We start from the raw sequence: 13,564 nt of genomic DNA, 5'->3' as shown, positions 1-13,564 counted from the left end.
CACTCTTCACTCTCTGCTCTTTGTTGCCTTCCTGCTGGTTCCAACACCACTGGTTCACTTGTCTGAATCACTCTTGTAGCTTACTGGCTACTCAAACCTTACCGATTGAACCCTTGTTAACCCCTGTCACCAGTTGTATCTCCCTTGCTGACTCTTTGCTTCATATGCTCAGATACTTGACTCTTCTCAATCTGATCAGCTCTCTACTTTGCTCAGGATCACTCAACTCCACCAACCAGCATCACCCCTCTTCAGTTTCTATCTGTCGATTTATATCCAAGCTTTCCCGCCAAAGTGACAATTCAAACTTGACGCCTTAGGGTTTATTCACCAATCTATTTGGTGTAAAAGATTCAATCAAATCTCATCGGATCATGTCTCGAAGATGATTTCTTGCACATCACTACCATTATCATGCCTTCTAGTGCACATCTTGTATTTTTGGCAAACACGACCCTGTTTTTCGACCTGCTTCTGTCAAATGCCATAAATGTCTCAGCTCTTTCCTTCGACAAGTGAGAAAAAAGATTGGATCATCATGTCTTTATCAACTCACCAATCTACCCCTTCAATCTGCTTCGAGCTGCGAATCCTCTACAACTGATCCATGAAATACATAATTGACATTAATGTCGACCAACTGCCAACAACCTTATCGACAGAGCATTTTACCGTCCTCTTCATGCTTCCCACTTCAACTCCACGTGGCACCTCTGTCGGTATCCATCTCAACTTAGACCTCTATGTTGGTTAGACTTGGTCACCGACCACCAACACACAACCGATGTATGTTTCATACTACCAGTCCATTTTGCCTACCGGTTCTCTAACCTTGTCAGTACAACTCACCTTGTTGGTTAACCTTCACGTATGCACTTCTCTTCATCAGGTGAGAGCCTTTCACCTTTGCCTCTTTGGTCTCTCATTGATTGACACAACATAACAACTGTCTCCAATGCAGATTGTCCAACGTACCACTAGATATGTTTACTGGTGGACAACTCTCTTGCCTGCACACTGATGTTACCCTTGATGACACCATGCCATCAATCTCCAACTATTATGAACCTGTGGCAACACCACTCACCATTTGCATCCATGTAACTCCATGTGTGCAATTGCAGAGCCTCATCTTCATTTGATTAGTTCTCCTCTCAACCGGTTTGCCAAGGTGGCAAACACATCATCTCAACTCCTCCTTCTCTGTCCTGGGAGCACATCATGTCTTCACATGTTGATCTAGTGTACATCTCTGATCTCAAACTTTGGAGGCTTCCTCATCTTCCACTTTGGTCATCTGGTCTATGCATGCATTTACCTGCCTTTGCTTACTCTGACTGTTTTGTCCCAAGGAGTCATGAAGTATGTCATGTATGATGTGGGATAAGTAAGGTATTACCACTTACCGGTGGGAGTAGATGGAAATTTGCACGTCAATCACCAGTAGGAGAGATGTAGACATTCCAACTAATGGGGAGGATTTATCCAGTAGGCTCCTCAATTTGTCCTCCTTGGTCTCTTGCAACATTATTCTTTCTTCACTCTTCTCTTCACCCTAAGGCAACATCATTACTCGGTGGGAGTTCTGCCATGTGTCATCAGATTGCATATCGGTTGTCTGCACATCTTCATTATTTCACACTGCAGCAACTTTACCGGTCACATGCCTTCCACAAGCTTGTCGGTTGGAAACAACTCAATGCCAATACATCACTTACCGGTGATGTCAATACTTACTCACCGATCGGTTCCTTATTCCCATGCACTGACATGTATACTAGTGACTCTAACTTGCTTACCGATTGGCTTCACTATCCATACTACTAGTTGACATCCTCTTCTTACCAGTAACAAGCTATACTAGTATCCTGTTATACCGGTTGACATCAATGACAACACAATGCCAACAAGTCATCTTACCCAAGCCTTTTGCACTCTGAAATATATTTTTTTAAATAGCCCTCCAGCCATTTTTTCACACTCTCCATTGGCCCATTTAAGTAACAAACATCAACAACCATACTAAAGATCCTGAAACAACTAAAATCAATGCCATGTAACATATCATGCCAAGGTAAATCTATAAAATCCACATCAACAAACTCACTGATAATGACAATCTTGGGTAAAAGTAAGTATAATCCACTCAACCATAAAACATAAACCCAAGCATCACTTCTCATGATGTCCTCAAAATGAAGAAGATCAATCATTGTTACTACTCTAAAATCTCCCAACCAAGGAATGCCTCTACTATCACCAATCAAAATCATATCACCAACCCTTAACCTCCATGTGTCGAGGGAAGAAACATAAGTACCCCAACAAGCCAAACTCACTTTAGTCAACCAACCATCATCTAGAAGTATGCATACTATCATTATGAAGTGACTGCAATGACCCAAACTCTCCCATGTGGAAGTGGGGAATAACATAACCATACCTAGAGGATCTCCCCCAACTGGTTGCATAATCGTTTGCAAGTGCTCAAAATCAAACTGCCCAAAGTCAGAGGTCACCATAAACAACGTGGAACGACTCGGATAGATATAAATGATTTGAAATCTCATTAAATGCATTGGAGACATGAGTGTGGGAGTAGTTGAAAAGCCAACTCTAATAAATTCATCTCTACCATCAATCCTCAACCATGATCAACAACTCATCTGCTGCCCTGAAGGAACCCTCCAACACATCTGCTAATTAGAATCTAAACTCATGTATAAGCTAATCAACTTGTGGACAGTAGCGCTAACACTCATTGTCACAACTTCAAGGCTCTCTGAAATATGAGCCATTTCATAAAGAAGTTCACTTTCCTGGACCAACTTTGGAGGTAAATTGTTAAATTTTACAACACAAACCTTCATAAAGAGAACTTCTTGAGTTTGGAAGGTCTGAAATAAACAATAAATATTGCTGCAAATGATTGAAATCAATGAAGTGCAATCTAATTGAAGTGCTCTACATAGAGGACAACAATAGTACCAATGAAATCTCTAAGTATAAGCATAAAATTTGAGCATTCCAATGCTAAAAGCTAAATCAAGAGTGGCTAGAAAACCCCTCCAAGAAATCTCCAATTGAAAACCATTATGTGCATGAACAAAGAAATTGCACCTATTCCCCTGAATGAGAGAAAACAATAAAGTGAAGTTCAAGTGACTAATCTGCAAGCAATCGACAAGAGCAAATCTGAAAATCTTATCCATTGTTTTTCAAAGAAGATGCCCAAGAGTATGAATTTGATCAATGTTCCAACCCTTACTTAAGACTTCTCTCCAATCCACCTATAGGTGAAACAATGGAAACACACAGTGGTTGGTAAAGAAAGGAACAACACCTTTAAGTCTGAAATCTTGATCCTTATCACTCCAAAGGTCATTCTTATGACTCTTAGTAATCTCTATCAATTCTTGTTGAAAATCCCAAGCAAGGATAGCCAGCCAAGAATAATCTCTTTCATACCTAGAAAGGTGCACACTAGAACTCCAAATCAACATGCACATTAACGAAATATGTGATTTCTTGTGTAACCTCATATAAGTCATCCATGAAAGCATTAATGACTAAGGTACAAGGAGTAATTGTTGACTTCAAAACCAACCCCAAAGAAAGACTAGTAAATGCCAAAACATTACTCAATCCGAGGGATGGATTGTCAAGTATATAGATTTCATATTTCTATCCTTTCTCCAAAGCTACATAAGAAACAAGATGGAAACTACCTTTCCTGACCATTGTTTTGAAAATTCAACAAGCATAAGAACAATGTTTGGAAATCTTTCAAAATATAAAATGTAGAAGTCTATGAATCAATTCATCCCATGAAGAAGCAACACCTCCAACTACATATGAAAGACATGCAAGACTACTTATCAATTTTGATCTGGTATGAAGTGTCTCACTTGTTGGCCAATTCCAAAACTCAAGACCACACTTACAACTCATCATGTTGTAAGGAACAATGACGCCTCCTACTTTCATATCAGTCCAAATGCATCATCCATCTATCTATTAATTTGCATAAGTCATATCTAATGGCTTCCCAAGAGGGTAGCCAATCACCTCATAAAGTAAACATGAATCAAAACCAAGTTGGGAAGCACACTCAAACTGAAGTCCTGGATCCCACACCTTGCTATTTTTCACCAAGTGAAATGCTACAATTGTGAGTTGTTCCATCATCCAACTCAAAAAGAGGATTGTCAATTATCTTCTCATCACCCATGTCAAACAAAGGGTTTTCAATGGGAACCACAAACTGATTTTGTACATAAAGTGAACTATTGTTATGATGAGTACCAAAATCAAAACTACCATTCCTATCATTAATGATTTCATAGCTGTCCAAAATCTCTTGTGCATCTTCATTATTATTTTCAACAGTATGTTGTGGATCAAAATCTTTTAAATCCCCAAACTTTTTCTCAAAGTCAACCCCATGCAAGGATAAATTAGACTTTATATCATGGTCTTCAGCAAAAGGAAATTCATCCAATATAGGATCCTCATCATATTTAGTAGCTAACACACTTAGATCCCACATTTCAAGGATTTATCACCTTGTTTAGAGGAAATGCACTCACCAAACTCCTCATGAGAGGTAGGCTTTGCGAAACAATCATTCCCAAACTCACTAGCACTCATGTCATCATAAGCATCACTCTTCAGAGGTTCTATTTGGACATCCAATTCGTATCCATCTAGATCGACATCATTAGAAATGTCTAATCTCAAACTCAAGGTTGTTGTTTTGTTCTTTTTTTCATGCGAAACCTCAACCACAAGAGTTGCATGCATCGCCAAAGAGTCTTCATGAAGCATTGTCTCAAAGTTATGTATCAAAGCACCAACTCCATCATTTGTCTTTTTATTAAAGATATTATTTTCAAACTCTTCCTTATGTTTGGATTTTGAGACAACCTTTACGAACCCCCTTTTAATGTATGGACCCTTCATCAAATTAATCAATCCTTCAATTAACCCAAACATAGACTTATTTGTTGTACACATTCTTCCAAACTCTGATATGCAACCCAAATACATGACCCGACAGGATGACAGGGAGAACTTGTGCTCTAATCAAATGAACACACAGGCTGGTAGGAAAACCAGCTCTGATACCACTGAAATATCCCCTTACTTTTTTTTCAATTATTTATAGTTACAAACATCACAAAGCACCTATTATGGTTAGAAAAGATATTCATAACATTGCTGAAAGGTAACCCTTCCACTTTCTGATCACCAAAAGCCCAGTGTGGGAAGGTGAGCGCATACAGTGATAAGGGGATCGTTAGCTTCAATAATCCACTGGAAATTACAATGTTGGACAGCAAGCCAACCCCTTCCTCTTGTCCAACAGGTAATAGAAATTTTAACAACAATTTGGCAGTGTAATCAACCAATTACAAACCAAAGATTCTAAAGTAAACAACAATCACTCAACCACTTATTCAGTAGGAGGACTCAAAACGATAATAATAATCTACTCAACCTCTTATTCAACAGGAGGACAACATTACAATAAGATAAGATAGGCGGCAAAGTTAGCCTCTTCCACTTATTTAGTGGGTCTTGTGATACAATTCAAAATAAGATAGTTGTTAGTACTACCAATCAACTTTGCATTTCATAGCATGAATTTCATATTAGAGAATATCATTGTCCATTTCTACAAATGATGTGTTACAGACTCCCAAAGCTACATTTAGACTAACTATTCTCAAAACACACTACACACTTCAATTTTCAGAATTTGATATACAAAAACAACAAGTTGGAAAGTGCAGACCAACAACACTAAACCACATTAAAATGCTCACACTAGTACATTCGGGGCTAATATTTGATGGCCTATCATCGGAATTCCGACTACTTTTTGTCAAACTGCCAACAAATGTAGTCGTCGAAAACTCATCGTCGGACTTCCCGATGATGCCATTGAACGTCGGAATTCTGACGACACCACGAACTCTTCCGACGATAGCTATGATCACTCCTCCAACCAAAAATGTTGTCGGATGGCTGTCAAAATTCTGATGCTCCCCCACTACCATGCATCGACAATCGTCTAACAAGGAAGTGTCGTCAGACATACAACATCCTTGTCGGATGTTTATTTAGTTGTCATCGTAATTCCGATGGCATCAAAAAATTTGCACTGACGAGAATGTTGTGGGTCCGATGGTTTGGCCATCGGTGCAAAGTTTAGTTGCCATCGAAATTCTGATGGCTATTTATTTTTAAAAAACTAAAAAAAATTGATTATTTTGTACTATGACATGTTCTCCTTATCTAGACGTAAAGCACACCTCATTGATATGTACATCGAATGGTATTCTATCCCCATCAGCTACCAATAGGGGGCATAGGTTTCAAGATAATATGAGGGGCACTGGTTTCAAGCTAATATGAGGCACATCATGGTTGAGATGGTCCAACTCCTAAGAGGACTGTATGAACCACTGAGTACTAGTAAACCTATTAAAAATGGGATCAAAGGGAGCAACTCTAATGCTGATAGGGAATTAGCTAACCCAAATACAAGAGCCTTTAAAGCCAATTTTTTGGAAATGGAAGAGACAACACCAATGGAATAAGAGCAACCCAATCAGGGAGATGAAATGACTTTATCGACTTTATCTAAGTTAGTTGTTCTTGTTCTTCTTTGTTCTTTTCATAAGCTAGTTGTATGAGTCACACTTGGTTTGCAATGACTTTATCTACTTGAAACCTGCTTTGGATGTTTTTCTTAAGCTTGTAGCCTTTGACTCCCTTGCATGTTTTCAACATTGCCCCCCATCAGGTTTCCATTTTAGGTTATCAACCTAATGGGAATGGTACAACTCTATCTTAGTAGAAAAATCCATTTGCCTTCAACATATTCTCCCCAAGTTTGGTATCTAGCTCGAATGATCATTTATCATATTCTATAAAAACTCTAGTACCATAAAAATTTCATAGCACCAATCACATAGAGGTTCACATTCACTAGAATCAAGAGCTTATTCACAAACCAATTTGTGGTGAAGGATTAAGGGTCTGATATCTCCATGTATCAGACATTTAAGGACAACAAGATTGAATATACACCATGTTCAATGAATAGAGATTAATTCACCTCGTGTTTGGTGATAGAGAGATGTGTGGGGGCCTTGTGCATCCAATCAACAAGGTCAAAGATCATGTTGTAAAGGAAGAACAAAATCACTATTGACTGTCCTAGAAGGACAGACTGTGACAAATTGAAATTACTAGTGTCATTGCTGCAAAACAGAGTCTTGTTGGAGGGTTTGGGAGGTTGGAAGTCCAAGAAACTAGTCCTACTTCTTGTGTAGGTTCTGCAAGTCACTTTCAAGGGGTTTTTTTAAAGGCATAGATGTGTTGATTTGGCCTTTGGCCATCAACATTGACAGTCCTAATTGCAAAGGACTAGTAACCATCAATGATAGTATGTGTGACATTGTTGAGATCCACTAATTTGCACTTGTTATGATGTCACAAGCCCAATACTAGTTTACCATGATGTTTATATTGCCTTGTAATGTTGGATCAAGCCTTGAAAGGGTGATCAAAGTCTAGTGGCCAATAGGTGTGTCCAAGGGTACCCATAAAGGATGGGATATGAAACCATTGTCATTGTGAATTGAAGTACTTGTGAATTTTTAATTTGTGAATTCTTATGTTATGGATTTGTTGATTATTGTTATCCAGTGATGACCTTTTGGCCATTTCCTTATATTAAGTTCATTTCTATATCTTCTTAAGCATATTTGTTTATTTTGCTTCTCCCTGGAAAAGTGAATGCAAAGAACCTATTGAAGATCTTATAATTAGTTCTCATAATCACAAGATGATTGTGCTTGATCAAGTATTAGAGTGCAACATATCTACACACCAACAATACTACAGGTAGACTAAAATTAAATAACAATTAACAAAATAGTGGAAGAGCGTTAAATTTATAAAGAACTACTATCATACTTGTAAACTTACAATAATGTCTTGAAAGTTATTTTCTTTGTCTATCATGTCTCTCAACTATCTTCAATTTCTATTTGTTAGCTCTATTAGTTTATCTCAATTTATATATATCAGTGAGCATGCTAACATGAGTACAAGGATCATGTGACAAAAATGATCGCTTGCCAATTCTAGGGTTTCTACATATAATCAATCTATGCAGAATGAATTGGTCCCTAAGGAACCCTTGAAAGGGATTTCTATCAATAGGTAGACAAAAGTGACAAAGTTTGCTTGACTATTGAACCATGGCCTACACTCCATTGTCTAGATCTCTGCCCCATGATCACTATAATTAGTGGGAAGATATTGACAAGGGTATATGGATTCTTTCATTAAAGGAGTTGTTTCACATCCTTCCTCAATTGTGTAAACTAATTTACATAAAACTCCATTGGATTTATATCTTAAGACTGAAATCTAAACTTAATTATTATTATAATGACATCAAGCAAACAATAAGGTAAAGAAAAATCGAAGCCAAGAAAAACCTTAGACAAAAGACCTTTGGTGATTAGAAGTGAAAGAAATAATTGAAATAAATTATCATCAAAGGTATTTTGTCTAAGGTTTTGCTTGGCTTCGATTTTTCTTTACCTTATTGTTTGCTTGATGTCATTATAATAATAATTAAGTTTAGATTTCAGTCTTAAGATATAAATCCAATGGAGTTTTACATAAAGTAGTTTACACAATTGAGGAAGGATATGCAACAACTCCTTTAATGAAAGCATCCATTAAAACTCATAGCTATTGTCACCTCATGAAACGTTACGATTGCAAGATAAGCATAGGATAGGTTTGTTAAAAAGGCTTTAGAATCTTTCAAGAAAATGTGATTGGCATGGTGAAACCCTTGTGAGAAAAAAACCACACCAAAGAGAACAATGCTTATGATTTGATTGATTGGTTTGATATTCATCATGTATCGGACCTCTGGGATAGCAGCATAGAGAAAGTGGAATATAAGACTATTAAATATTGAAGTGCCTTGGATGGAATGTTGGAAGAGATGTGTGGGACCCTTGCACACCCCATAGAAGCATTTAGAATCCATTAAAAAGTGCCATAGACCAAATATTAATGACTGTCCTGAGGGTACCGATTATGACAATCACAATTTTACCAGTGATACTGCCTACTCAAACAAGTTGTGTTTGGAAACCCCAGGTGTGGATATGTAATGGTAATGAAATTTCCTAATAGTAGACCTTACACTAGTATGCACAAACCTTGGTGTCACAACAATGTTGGTGTGGCCTTGGGCCAATGGTGATTGACTGTTACAATTAGGACAATGATCTCAAACACAATTTAGGATGTTTATAACTCTAATGTCCCAATCTACTTGTATATATTTTCACAAAACAATGAACAACCCAACCATAGCTATTAATAAGATTTCCCCATAAAATGCATGCAAAACGCATCGTCATTGATAGGATTACTAACTTGCATTTAGTAAGAGACCTCAATGAGTGGAGTTTCATGCTAAAAAGAGTACTTGCAATAAAGATATTGAAATCAACGACACATTATGCATTCAAAAATCCACAAGGAAGATCTAATATTTATGAATGAAATTGCAAGTCAATCTAAGTTACATGTTTGATATCTTACTTATATATATTATGGCAACATAAAATGTATATATGCACTCAACATACCTCTTTGCTTGTTTATTTGAGAATGTTGCTAGGAATTAATAGGTGAATGATACATTGATCTACACATGAATCACTTGTACTTTCCTGGTACTTTCATCCCTTGGTCAAGGCCGCATACCCCCTAACACTTGAATATTGTTTCCACCCTCTTGATTACTTGAAGTCCATGCTCAAATCACACTAAATCACAATAGTTAGTAGAAAATAGTGACCATAGCCAAGGAAGCCCAAATTTACTTATACTCAACATAATAAGAAATAACTAAAGCATCTGGACCATTATTCATAACATAACCTCTTTTCACATCATGGAAAGCCAAAATTACAAGGAAGACCAAAATTACAAGGATCACGCTTCTTCGAAGGAGCCATTGTTCAGAGCCACCAAACTATCAACAAGAGTAGAAGCTATTAGGCTCATACAATTTTAGGAAATATATAGAGTCACCTTAAAAACCCACACTAATTGCAAAATATCAAAAGCTTTCCTAGAACAAAAGTACAATATAACATAAGGATTGTGATAGACTATCAAATATCAACTCTGATGTCCTTATCCTTAACTACTCCCAAAATATTAATTATCATATAGAAAATATATATTAAAAAACATTTAACATCTAAAATATAATGTTGTTATTCTTTTCCTCTGTCAATTTTGTTCCATCAAATCTTTTATCTAATACTCTTTTAAAAATAGTGAACCTTACCAACATTAGAAATGAGGCAGACGTTGATTTTAAATTTTAAAATAAAAAGTGGTGGGTATGATCAATGATGCTAAGGTTCTATTCATATTGTGTAACAAGGCACAATAGGATAGGGATAGGAAAGATTGACTTGATACTCTTCAATTTCATATGGTAGTTTAATATATATTGTGGACTTTTTTAGACCATACATCTTAATATATATTGTATTAAATGTCTTTTTGTGGGACTACGTGCCCACGATCCATCCTCTCTTTTATACATGACAATACATTTCTTTTCATTGACCAAAGGTGGACAAAAATATTTCACCGAAAGGATATGTTAACCTATTCTCGTTGAATCAAAAGTGAGAAAAAAAAAATTGTTGAAATATAATCTTCACAATAATGTCATCACGAGTACAAACAATCTAGTGAGGAGGACAAAGTTGAATAGTGTGATGAGGATCAGAGCCATCCAATCTAGGAGGCATAATATGAGACTCTTTCTGAACCAATGCTAAGGGCTATTATGATTTGAAGCTTCTCTTAAATCCTCATATTTTGTTGTCACATAAGAGAAATGTAAAGCAGAACTGGACAGAGCAGATTCAAAGTCTTAGAATGAGGTCGATATATATATGGATGGTAATATTTGAAAGGATATATGAAGGCCATGGTAGAAGAGAATATTTACTTCACACTAAGTGAATTTATGGAGGTAGTTGCCATGGATGTAAAGTGGGGACTGTAAAGGATTCTTTGGATTCATGAAGAACATTAAGGAGAAAAGGTTAGTTATATCAAGGAAAAACAAAGAAAAAGGGAAGTGATAAAGAAGGGAGGAAGAAAATAGGGAAGAAAGTGAAGAAATAAAGAGGGAGATCTAATTTATTTTAGTATGTAGCCTCTACTACTCTTTTTCTTGTTGAATGATTTTGCAATATTCTGAGAAGATTGTAAGGTATGAAGTAATGCTCACAAGGCATGAAGGAGCTATGTAAAGCACAAACCATACATATGAATACATGCAAGGCATCAATCATACATGTAAACCATGAAGTAATACTTAAATACACACAAGGTACAAGCATATGTGAGAAAGGTTCTCATGGAGGGGACATGCTGAAGACACATTGATCATGAAGCATACAAGAGAGAGGTATTCATGGAATAGACATTTGAAAACATCTCATTAATGAAGTAAATAAATGCTAAAGAAAATGACAAGTAATAACAAACCTTACAAGGATGAGGCATATTCATAGCTTTTGCAGTCTCGCCATGGATATTAACACTAGAAGCAACTCATATTGTTAGTGTACATACAAGACAATATGGAAGTTCATTATACCCAGCAACTTGTGGTGATGTTGTTCATGTTGGCTCTATTGGACCCTACAATTAAGATTCAATATACATTATTCAATAAAATTAACTATGCAACATAATGAAATATTGAAAAGTGTGTTATCTTATTGAGATTCACTTGGTTTCGAGAATAGTTTAATATTCTCTAGTAAACAGGGCCAACCACATGAAGGTGGAAGCTCATTTGGCCCCTCCCCCCCCCTAACATCACTCTAAATTCCCTGTTAACGTCTAACATTCATTCATTCATTCTTTCTTTCTACCATTAATAAAATATAACATTCATTCATTAATATCACATAACATTCATTAACACATAACATTGATTAACATTAATTAACACACAACATTCATCAATATTAATTAACACATATCATTCATAACCATTCATTAGCACATAATTACATTCATTAACACATAAAAATCAGTCATTATCAAATAAGGTAGATTACAATCATTTCTTTTTTTCTTTTTTCTTTGAAGCTATGAAAAGTCTAAGTGGAACATCGGTTTCTTCATCATTTCCCTGATGAATACTAAGAGGGGGGGGGGGGGTGAATTAGTATACCCAATAAGTTAAACAAATACTTAACTAGTTTAACTGCAGACTGGTGTAGCAGGTTAAGCAATAAACTGATTAGAACATAAACAAGCCAAATAGAAAATAAAGCATTCACTCACAGAAGTGCAATCACCATAACACAAGATGTTTTGACGTGGAAACCCAAATGGGAAAAACCACGATGAGTAAAACTCACAAGTCAACTATCTGTAGAATAGTAACCAGACCGGTTAAGGTCTTACAATGTTCTTCACCAGAACAGATCCTGTTAGGAATCCAGATCCCTGTTAGGAGATAAGTCCTATTAGAGACTACCCTGTTAAAATATTTCAGATTCACAACTGTGAACCACCTTGTTAGAGGATTTACAATAGGCTTGGTTGGGCCTACCCGGTAAAGGGTTTCAGACTTGTCGAAGATATTAGTAATCAACAAGTGAATGATCTAGATAGTAGCACATAATACTTGATTAGATCCTTGACAACTCCTTGTTAATGCATTCAAGCATTACTTCAGTCTTCTTTATTTTGCATTCTCAATCTTAGTCACGAGATACCTTTTATTCTCTCAAAGACTTGCACATATCAGCTTCTCTTCTATATCGAAAACCCTAGACATGATGTCCTTATATAGGAACTTGATTTCATGTCGGTCCAATAAGATTAGACTACAATTTCCTAGGTACAGTGCATCTAGACACATTTGGTAACACAACACAGAAACACCGCCATAGTGTCGGTAGATGATAACTCATCACACATTGCATGTATACCGATTAACTAAATATACCGATCATCGGTTAACAAGTGAAGACTGGAAAACTGGAACATAGTATTCTGATCAAAAGATTAACTGTCGCTCGGGGTCTTTGTTCAGCTTGAGATCTTCATACCGCTTGAGGTCTTCGGTCATACTAAGACAAGTAAGCATTTTCTGCACAACATCGATAGTCTTCAACAAACAAAGACTATACATACAATATCGGTTAGAACAGCTACCGGTTGAGAATAGTTCATACATCAAATAAGTGTGTGTCCATCAATGACAATCACAACTAAACATCATCAAAATACCAACAATCTCCCCCTTTGGCATTGATGGCAACACTTAGGAAATTTTTTGACATCCAACTGCTTTTGCAAAACAAAAATAGATGCCATAAGCAAAATTACTCCCCCTATGCATATACACTACTCCCTTTGCAAAAAATACAAGTATGTGCAGGAATTTGTAATACTCGCCAAA

This window comes from Cryptomeria japonica, chromosome 5, assembly GCF_030272615.1.
Source record: "Cryptomeria japonica chromosome 5, Sugi_1.0, whole genome shotgun sequence".
In the NCBI taxonomy this organism is placed as follows: domain Eukaryota; kingdom Viridiplantae; phylum Streptophyta; class Pinopsida; order Cupressales; family Cupressaceae; genus Cryptomeria; species Cryptomeria japonica.
The sequence above is the reverse complement of the archived record's forward strand: the minus strand, read 5'-3'. Positions refer to the sequence as shown.